The sequence below is a fragment of the Carassius auratus genome, chromosome 32 (genome assembly GCF_003368295.1).
Source record: "Carassius auratus strain Wakin chromosome 32, ASM336829v1, whole genome shotgun sequence".
Lineage (NCBI taxonomy): Eukaryota > Metazoa > Chordata > Actinopteri > Cypriniformes > Cyprinidae > Carassius > Carassius auratus.
The window spans coordinates 22,026,529-22,037,531 of NC_039274.1; positions in this window are offsets into that span (position 1 = coordinate 22,026,529).

Consider the following 11,003-nt stretch of genomic DNA (forward strand, 5'->3'; position numbering starts at 1 on the left):
AATTATCCTCAAGACTATCAAATGCACTGGACCTGCTCTCAGTATGATGTTTTCTCATTAAGAATTCCCTTCGGAAGGGATCGCCGCCGTATTTAGCCGGCCTCCTTATGAGCGAGAAGTCATCGGGTATTGTTGTTCGCAGGTAAATTTTACGGTACGCGATTCCATCCCCGTCAACCAGAGGCATTTTTTTTCCCTAAAGAGAATAAATGATAATTAAATTTACAAAGCAATCAGAATTAATTGCGTAACATCTCCCACAGCGATTAAACACCTCCACCTCCCCCCGTGCACACATATGCCCATTTACTCACCAGGCCAAACCTGCGCCTGTTTTCGTTCATACATTACCTCTCTCGCCCACTCCCTCTCTCTCCGTAAATTATTTTGTATACTTACGGCGAGACTCATTAGTCACCCCTCCCTTCCGCGACTTAACGAGAAAGCGATTAGAATGCATGTTAACGCAGTCCCAATGGCTGCTCCTGCTCGCTTCTCTAAGTCCACACCACACTGCTTTACCTTCAGCACTGCCTCCTTCTGCCTCTCTGTGAGATCTCCCCTTCTCTCCCCTCTACCTCTCTCTTCTGTGGCTGCAGCCTCTCTCTCCTTTCCTCTCTCTCTTTCCCTTTCCTCGTCTTCTCTGCATCCTCTCTCTCCCTTTCCCTCGCTCCTCCCTCTCTTAGAGCTGCAGGCTGCTGGGGGTTTTAGACGGATCACTCTTACAATGCCTGATCAATACAGCTATTGATCGGCTAGCAAAATGTTTATAAAATCATCCCGGGCAACCGGAGTGATGGGGTGGAGAGGGAGTGCGAGCGAGGGGAGGGCCGTGAGGGCGATGCCATTCAGCCAGGGTAGAGGAGGCAGCATGCCCCTGATTGGTTGCTTCTCTGCCTTCCTTGCCAGGCAACTAATGGGGTACGTTGTTCTGGCATGGTGCTCCCCACTTCCATGGTGCTCTACCAAACTTTCCAGCACGACAAGCCGTCACCACCACCACAGCAGTGGCACCGTTTTTACAGCACAGCATTGGCTGCCAGCCAAACTCTGCCAGCACCCCCCTCGACATCCTAGATCCCAGGAGTCAGTAACCTTCATCTGCATAAATTAGCAGGCGGCAGGCGGCAGGCAGTGCCATGCTCTTAACGAGTCGATGTCATGTCATGTTGTTCCTCCTCCCCTTGTTTGCTTTCTGCTACATGAGGACACATAAAATAATGACTACTTACTTACACATACTCCCAGTCCACCTGCTTTGGGTTCCCTTTGGCATGGAATACCCTTTGGACCCTTCTCCATTTCCCTGGCTCCTGGGACCATGCTCTCACTATATCAGCATTATCAAACAACACGTCCCCAGAGATCCCTCTGGTCCTGTGTGAGCTTGTGCTTGTCCCTGAGCACATATGCTGGGATCTTACCTTTCTAAATGTTTCTGCGGTTCATACAAACAGTTTTCTCCCCTCGCACTTAGAGATGCTAACCACAGCAGACCTAGCTCACTGCTAATCTTTTCATCTAGAGCTCCATTCATGATGGGGAAGGACTCGCCCTTGACATCCCAGCAGTCCTGACAGTAAAGGATCATTAGCATTTATCATTCGATTAAAATCGAAAGGATCGAAAGATACCTAGAACAATTAAACTGTTGCATCAAGCTCTGCTAATTCTTGAAACTTAGCAGCAACTTCCACATAGCTTATAAATGTTTAGAAAGCCCACAGGTAATTGCTGTAACAGATTTCAGACACAAACTATAACAATTTCATGTGGTGGATTAAGTAGGCACCTCACGTTTTAATTTCAGATCCCAATCTTATTCTAAAATGATTCTCAGTTTAATTCAATATGGCCAACAGAACTGGAACTAGTGAGTTTGATAACATAACATCGGGTCTGCAGCTTTCATTCTGATTAAAGTCTGAATCAGAGAACTTTATTGTTTTCTGTAGCTGTGCACAATGATCAACTATTAACCATACAGTATATTTTTAAAACATTTATATATGCCAATACTGATGTGGGCACACACCATACGGCACTTACCCGTGCCTTGTTTTTTTCATAAAGAGAATTGTTCATAAATACTGTCAAATTGTATTATGAATTTGTTTGATATGAGACTATATGATACACATCCACAGTGTTTCTCTGATATCCTCCATATCCTGTTTTTAGCTATCCTGCTGCTTCTCTGGCACATACCGTAAAACACTGTATTGGATAGCCTAGGGCAAAGTCACATAGGTCAAGCAATCAAGTGAAGTCGGTTTAATTAAGGTGGTGTTTTTAATTAACCATAAAAGCTACTTATTTCCCCAACTAACTGAAGCATTGATGGTCTCAACATCTGCTCTGAAATACTAACCCTAGAATGAACTGAATATGAAAACTAGGAAAACACTTACTGTCCTGGTCTAATGTTAGTATCTCTGCTAATTTCGCTGAATCTAAGTGACATATGACTTTTTTTGCTAAATTGTGCAATTTTTGCATAACCATTTGATTGTCCACACAACATTTGAAGCCAGCAACAAATACATTTTTCTTCTTTTAAAAAGTTAATAGGATGTTTATTTTTGCTATGCTTACTATGCTTCATTCTGCATCGAATTTTATTATTTGCATTTTGCAAATAATGGTTTTTCTTAACGATTCTTGGCTGACCCATTCTTGGCTTGTTACTTAATAGATGAGAGCCTCAGTACTAGACTGGACTAGTGACTAGTGTAGAGACTAATTCTGTTAGTGCTGGAAGGCCATAGATGTTTATCTCTTACTCCAATTTTTTTTGTTCATATCTCTGTAACATCTCAGGCTCTTATCCTCTTACTCATTTTCCTTTCTCTGTTCCTTCTTTTCTCTTCATTATTTAACTTTTGATTCTGTTCTCTCCCATTTTACTCTTTCATATGCCCCCTCCCCTCCTCACAGTGCATAAGAGGGTGTTTTATTTATTCCATTAGAATGCAGAGGTGCTCGGGGTGTGTATGCCTCACACAGAAATCAATTTCAGCTCAGCCAGTGGAACCAAACAAAGCGCCATGCTCATCGCATCCATACGCACTCACGAAAACTATCGTGCTCATCTCTCCTCTACTTCCCTCCCTTCTTGGGAGACATTTTGTTTTCACTCTATACTGCCATTATTGTCAATCATTGCACAAGTGATGAGGTGTGAACACAGCTAGCAAATGAGTGATGGGCATGTGTATATCATTAGCAGCAAAATGAAGTGCGTTGTCTGTTTGTAGATATCACTTTAATGATTCAGAGTTGTGGGTTTTTCCCCTTTTTATCTTTCTCACTCTCATTCTTTCTCCACATATTTCCCTTCTCCTTTCTGGTTCTTTATTTTTCTTTGTCTGTCAGAGGACAATTATATTATATAGGCTGCTTCTGCATCTCAGGGTTCTCAGATGTGTCCTGTGCAAGTATTTATTTTAATTTTGCCATCATAGCAATGCATGATTACATGGCTTTTCACCATTTTCTTTTTCTTCCCTAAAGTCTGTGATGTAATCAGTAAAGACCTGAGACCAAATACTGTGTTGCATATTCGTTGATACTGGCTGGAGAAAGATGCTACATAGTGGGTTACGGGCATATTCTCATGACAACTTTACAAGTTTATTATTGATATGGGATGACAAAATCATATTATATTGTTTAATTTTGAAAATATTTTTCTTGGGTTGTTCTGTTACAGTCGTGTTTGATATTTCACAATAAGGCATAACAACGCTGTCTCATGGCCAATTTGTACATATTTTACAAGGTGGCTTATTCGTACGAATTTGTACGACCTCACTCGTACGATTTTATACGATTTGTCTAAACCCCAGTGACGGTTAGGTTTAGGGGCGGGGTTAGGTGTAGGTAATTCGTACAAATTCATACGAATTGTGCAACTCGTAAAATATGTACGATTTGGCAACAATCGTATGAATTTGTACGAGTGTGGTCGTACAAATTCGGACGAATAAGCCACCTCATGAAAAATGTACGGATTGCAGTGAGATCGGGTTGGGCATTACAGTAATGCATTAGGTATCATGAACAAGCATTTCGGTCCCACTTTATATTAGGTGGCCTTAACTACTATGTACTTACATAAAAAAAATACGTACAATGTACTTATTGTGTTCATATTGTATTGTAAAACACTTTTGCTGCTATTGAGGTGGGATAGGGGTAAGTTTAGGGAGAGGGTTGGAGGTATGGGTAAGTTTAAGGGTGGGTTAAGGTGTAAAGTATGGGTCAACAGTGTAATTTTAAATGTAATTACAGAAATTAAATACAGATGTAATTACATGTAGGTTTTTAAAAAAATATAAGTACAATGTAAAAACATGTATGTACACAATAAGTACATTGTACAAAATTATTAATTAAAATGTAAGTACATAGTAGTTAAGGCCACTTAATATAAAGTGGGTCCAGCATTTCTTTATATAATAAAAATATATATAATATTTAGATAGTCTATACAAATTACATTAGGTGGGTTATAGATTACTCAAGTTTTTGTCTTTAGCTATAGATTTGCTTAAAGAGTCTCAATTTAATCACATTGCAGTTATATAGCTGCATATATAGGCATACATATGTATAGTACGTGTATCTATATGCATGGCATGAGTCATAAATCTGTGCATAAGTGTGTGTTTGTGGGTGTAAATGTGTCCTCGGGATGTTTTGAATTGTAAGTAGGTGTTGATGATATTATGCTTTTGAGCACTGTGCTGTATAGAGGCCTACGGAAGCCACAACTCTGTCCCTTGGTCTATTTTTCTCGTTCTCTTTCTCTCTCGCTCTGCTTAATGTGAGTTCTGGATCAGCCTTATTCCTCGCTCCACTTTTATTGATTTCAGTGAGAAATAGAGGGAGGAAGAAAGAAAGGGCTTTTCATGAGGAAGTTAAATGGTCAAGTAGCGAGTTGAGGGTGGCTTTCACCACTTATTGACGAGGTGGAAAAATGTCACTATTATGGAGGCCCTTTCAGGAGATAGCGAGCTGATTGGATGAGTGCCCTGAGGTCAGGCGCAGCGCATTCCTAGCACAACCAAACAAGTGTGTATAAAAGGCCAGAGGATTCAGTTGAACATGTAGAGGTACCTCTTCACCGGTCGCCCTGTTTATAAGCTGTGTCCAGGCTAAAGTCCAAGGCTACAAGGCACTGTGTTTCTTCTTTGTCTCTCTGCAGGTGGCAGTCTTAAGTGTCTGATCTTGCCACCATTGATCAGTAAAAGTGTTTGTTTGTTAGTGTTCTGGCCTCCATGGCCTGTCTGAAGAGAGAGTCAAAGGAAGCCAATGCCTGATATGGCTCAACAGCATTCAAAGCCTCCAGCAGATAACGCCTGATGCCAACTGGCCGCATGTGGCTGGTGTCCAAAATTCAAACTAAAGTGCATTGTGTGGGTGCTTGTGTAAAAGAGAAATAGGTTAATAGGAGCACAAGAGAATCAATGGAATTTGCAAGGAAAAAGATTGGGAGAGAAAAGAGTTGTGAGGATGAAATGGCAATGTGATTTCTGAAAGACTTCTGCTGACCTGTGGCTAGGGGTTCACATATAAGTCACTCAGGCAGCTCTGGGAGTTTGACGTCAAGGCCTTTAATTAGGGAAGAGTATCATCTGGCCAGCCGGTCCCCATAGAACGAGACTAGAGCCTAGCAAAGGTCAGTGTGCCACAGAACAGACATTGAATGGCTTAATTTGAGGTGAAATGGTTGCTTTTCTTAATTGATTCCAGTTTGGCAAAGACAAGGGCTGTCTTGTGTTCTAATTGAGTCACTTGAAGACTCGGCTGGAAAGCGGGAAGCCTCTCTGAGGAAGGGTTCATAAAGCAGGACATATGAACAAACAAAAATTGTTCAACTGACATCTGGAGCAAAGCTGTCTCCAGGCCCAGGCTGCTGCGGGGGAACCAGTAGGCATGCAAGCGCACTCAGTCACACATGCTCATCCAACTGTTTGGGAATTAAATATCTACTCTTGTTTTCACAGTGCTGTTGGGGTTTACTAATAAATCAGAGATGAATTGTTTCCAAAAGTTAGATCCCATTTAAATCTCATTTAGTAAACAGATTGCATTGCATTAGAAACAAAATACCAAATCATCAGCAGAATAAATGGAACAAAAGCTGTGTCTTTTTTTATATCTATGATAAACTCTTTGTGCAATATTTTACCTTATACAGTAAGTTTTATTCATTTTTAACTGTGGCTTAACTATGTAAATGACCTTGACAAAAATAGTTTAACTGGTCGTGAAGATCAAATACATTTAACTTTGGCTCCAAGAAGGCTCTATCTTTATTATTTAAACAAAACATGAAATGCAGAAATGCAATATTGTGCAAGTGATACAATATACTGTACAGTGTAGCCAGAAAAGGATATATATTATTATTATTATTATTATTATTATTATTATTATAAATCATATATATATATATATATATATATATATATATATATATATATATATATCTTTTTATTTCTGTTCTATTTTGCTCATTTACTTATTTATTTTTACAAAGCAAATTCATTAAGTGTCATGTTTTGACTAAAATAGCCCCAGATATAACAGAATTTTTCTATGCAACAATAAGAATGATTTTCTGTTACTATATCATGCATTTTAACATAGCTGGAATGTTGTAATGACTGATCAGAAACCAAGACCAAATCTATTTATTTTTTATACTGTATACATTCCTACTGTAATACGTTGTAACCCCCAAACATGGTGTAGCCACATGGTTGCCAAAGCACTTGAAGATGGAAATTCAGTCTCTCTCTCTCTCTCTCTCTCTCTCTCTCTCACACACACACACATGCACACGCACGCACACACACATTAACACATGTCACACTGGCTCACAGACTTTTTAAAGCTGAATGCATAATATATGAAATGAAATAATGTTTCTTCTGGGGATGGTTGTGGCGTGGAATGGATACACATTGAATCTCAATGCAGCTTGGATCCCTCAATTGGTGTAATGACAGAGGGTAAATGAGTAAGTGTGTGTGATATGGGAGAGGGCTAAGCATATTGCCTCAGGCAAGTCTGTGACTTCCAGAGATGTACATGAAGACTGTACCCCCCGCCATCCCAGCAGACACCAGCAGACCACTAGACATGGACCCAGCAGTCATTAGTGAGATTAAGATTCATTGGCGCTAATTGATGACTATTCCCCCTCTCCTCACATCCTGTGTCCAGGCATGAAACCCTTGCCCACCCTCACCCCTCCAGTCTTCAGACCCTGAAGACAACAACTCCTAATTGGACCTACTCAACCCCCCCGCCATTAAAGATTTAGAAGGAAGGCGCCTTGTAAAACACTGAATTTCAGCTCTGTTAAGCTCAGGAGATGGCCCTCACTAGGCTGTACAAAGAGGCAGTTGGTGGGTGGGAGATATGATTGAGCTAGGCCTATGATGGTGGTACCCCAGGCCTGAAATCTGGCCAGTATATACATGAGTAGCAAAAGAGGGCAAGTTGTTCAAGCCTTAATTTGACCAAAATAATATTTTTGGGGGGCGTAGTGGCTAAATTTCATACTTGAGCTCAGATTTGCAAAGGGTAAGCCATGTGTATTGTTTTCTATAAGCAGTGGTTCCCAATCCTGGAGGACCACCAACACTGCATGTTTCTCTTTTATGTGACCCACACATTCAAGGGCTTTACTAATGAGCTGATGAGTAGCATCAGGTGTATTTTATTAGGGAGAAGTCTAAAATGTAAAAAAATTGTAGGTTCTCCAGAACCAGGATTGGAATCCGCTGCACTATAAGTATAAGGTACACTCTTGTATAATATGTGCAAAAATTGTAAAGCAATACATTAATGGTGCATTACTAATCTAAGGTACTAATATGTACCTTTTATGGGGTAAAGTTGTCCCTTAAAGGTTATTACCCCATGGACAAGCTGGTGTACCCCCTAAAGCATAGGTTTTGCACCCCTTTTTTAAGGGAAATGGGGGAAGGGGATGCTAATTAAAGACAGTGCCATAGTTTTAAATTCACAGGCCTCCCTGTGAACTGAAAGACTCCGGCCCCAATAAGCTGAATTTTGGATCGTCCATCTGCCAAGCCACTGCTTGATCTTGGCAGACTAGTTATGCTGCACTGCTACAGTTGGAATAAGCAAACGTTACTGCTAAAACATGCTCAGAATAGCAAGTATGCTGCACAGGTAAAGTAGTAGGAAACTTCCATAGCAGATCTAGACAGGGGGTGCTGGGGTTGGAATAGGGCTAAAGAAAATTCTCATACCATGCAGTACTGAGTTTGACGACATCTAGACATAAATAAAAAGAAAAAGTTTGCATAGATAGAAAAGAAAAATCAATTGGTTGCTCTGGTGGATTGAAAAAAATCAATCTGCTACTCTGAAAAGTTTAATGACTTAAAACAGCATTCCAGTTCAAAAGTAGTAGTGATGTATGGCTTTATGCAGAGTGATTCAAATGGCCATATATTTTCACACATTCTCCTTGTCCAGTTAAAAAAATTTAATTACTTTGAAAACATTTACAGCACAGCCATTGATATCCAGCATTTGATTCATTTTCACATGGGGTCAATGCAAAGTCTTTCTACTTTGATTTTGATCTTTTCAACTCTCTTAGTTGTTGTATCAAATTCAAAGAACCAGTTTGGCCAGTTGTTACCATAAATAATTAATTTAACTTTAAAACATTAAAGCCACTGACCTTTGGGTTGCATCCAGAATGCAAATGACCTCAATGAATACGAATTAGACAAATAAATATTTAAGGCTTTTATGAGAGAATATTATAAACCTTTATGGAAAAAAAATGTCACTACATGGATATGCAATTATTTATTGTCCTAGATTTCACCTTCACAGCCTTGTTGAACAGAGAAAGCAAACATATGTGCACAAAAAAATTCTATCTGCTAGAAAAACTCTATCAGATGGTTCTGCTGTGTTTGTCTTCCTGGTGCGGCCCACTCATTGGGCCTGTGTGATCTGGAGACCGGGTGAGGAATGTGAGAAGCATCTTAGGAAACATGAGCTGCTATTTTCCCACAAGCATAAAAAAACAGATGCCAGTGCTCTGGAATCCTGGTGACGCAATGCTTTCGTGGACGGGCCAGAGAGGAGGAGAGAGAGGGAACGAAAGAGGGCAAGAGGGTAAAAGAAAGAAATGGAGGGAAATGGATGTCTGACTTGAAAAAAGGAAAAGTTAAGAGTAGGAGAGCCAGCTGTAAGTTCACTGGGTGTCCACTGGGACAGGTTCCTGGCCCCTGCTATCTCTTTTTTTCTTCTTTTTTTCTGTAGGAACATCTCTGAAGGAAGCCCATTAATTGTGTGTTGGCTAAGGGATCATTAAAAAAGCAGATGCTTGATGCCTTTTTTAAGATGCAAGCATAGTGACAAATAGAGCAAGCGGAGGGTTAGAACAAAAGTATATGCTCCCTCAGGCTCTGATTGAGAGGAATACCATCAGCAGCATTTCTTCACCCACCCTAATTTGACATACATTTAGATACCCCCTTAAACACAAAAACAGTGCACATCAATGCCCGCTCCCCCATCTCTGCCTCTCCTCCTCTAATTATCCGTGCCTCTGTAATTGCTGTTAAATTCATCATAGCTTTTGGTATTTATAGGGTCTGTTTTGATCATAGTAATAATGTCACTCCGGAATTCCCATGCTTGGGAGGAGAAGAAGAAAGAGAGAAAATGAGAAAAAGAGAAAGGGGGAGGGCAGGGGCTGATGTTTGGATCCTGGCAGACTCTCTTGGTTGCAGTAGGGGCCAGAGGCCACTGCTCCAGGCTGTTCTGTTGCTTTGCTTTAGTTGACCCGGGTCTTGTGTGGATCGGGCCTGGCGGGGCTGCATGCTCAATGGGTCTAAGCTGAGCCGAGCCAGGTCTCGCCTGCTGGGGGTGTCCAGGACCAAAGCTGTCTTGGCGTCCCTGGGCTGGAGGATTTGTGGTCTCATTTTCCTTGCATTTCTCATTCTTATCCCTTCCCTCTCTACTCCTCTTTCTTAATTTCTGTTCTGTTTTTTTTTTTTTCTATCTTCATTCAATCCCTGCTGCTTAAATGTCTAGTTAAACAGCTTTTTGCTGGTCACAAATCACTGCTATATTTAATCAAGTTGAATTAAGTCAAATTTATAATAAAAAGCGCTTTTCACAATACATATTTTTTCAAAGCAGCTTTACAGAATATAAGTGACGTGACATATAGCCAAGTATGATGATCCATACTCAGAATCTGTGCTCTGCATTTAACCCATTTAAAGTGCACACACACAGCAGTGAACACACACCCAGAGCAGAGGGCAGCCATTTATGCTGCAACACCCAGGGAGCAGTTGGGGGTTCGTTGCCTTGCTCAAGGGCACCTCAGTCGTGGTATTGCTGGCCCGAGACTTGAACCCACAACCTTAGGGTTAGGAGTTAAACTCTCTAACCACTAGTCCACGATTTCCCCAAATTACTATAATGTCATAATGTTTATAATATCTTAATGTCATATTTAGCAGACTTAAAGCTGGGTGATAATGTAGTATACATTTAGCGATTATACATGCAATCAAGCAGCTGAGATATGCTATATAGATATGCTCTTTTCCATAAAATGTTTGTACAACAATACAACAACCATGCCTTTCTATAAAAGCACCATAAAGGTAGTTTACATGACTCCTGTGTACATTTTCAAGCATTTTCTGAGAGGAATAGATCAAATTTGGGTTTGGATGTCAATCATTTCAAACAAGGGATCTTTGGCTTTTTTTTTTTTTTTTTTTTTTTTTTTGCAGAGCAGCAGATATAACATGGCTTATAATATAGTTCCACTTTTATGGTTCTTTAGTGCTTTTCTCTGATTTGGAACTTTGATTTAGTCTCTATTAGTTAATAAAAGTAAAAATAAAAATATTTTTTTTTTTTAAACAGTTCAATGCGTTGACATTATGCATTTATGCTTGACTTGTTTTCCAGAC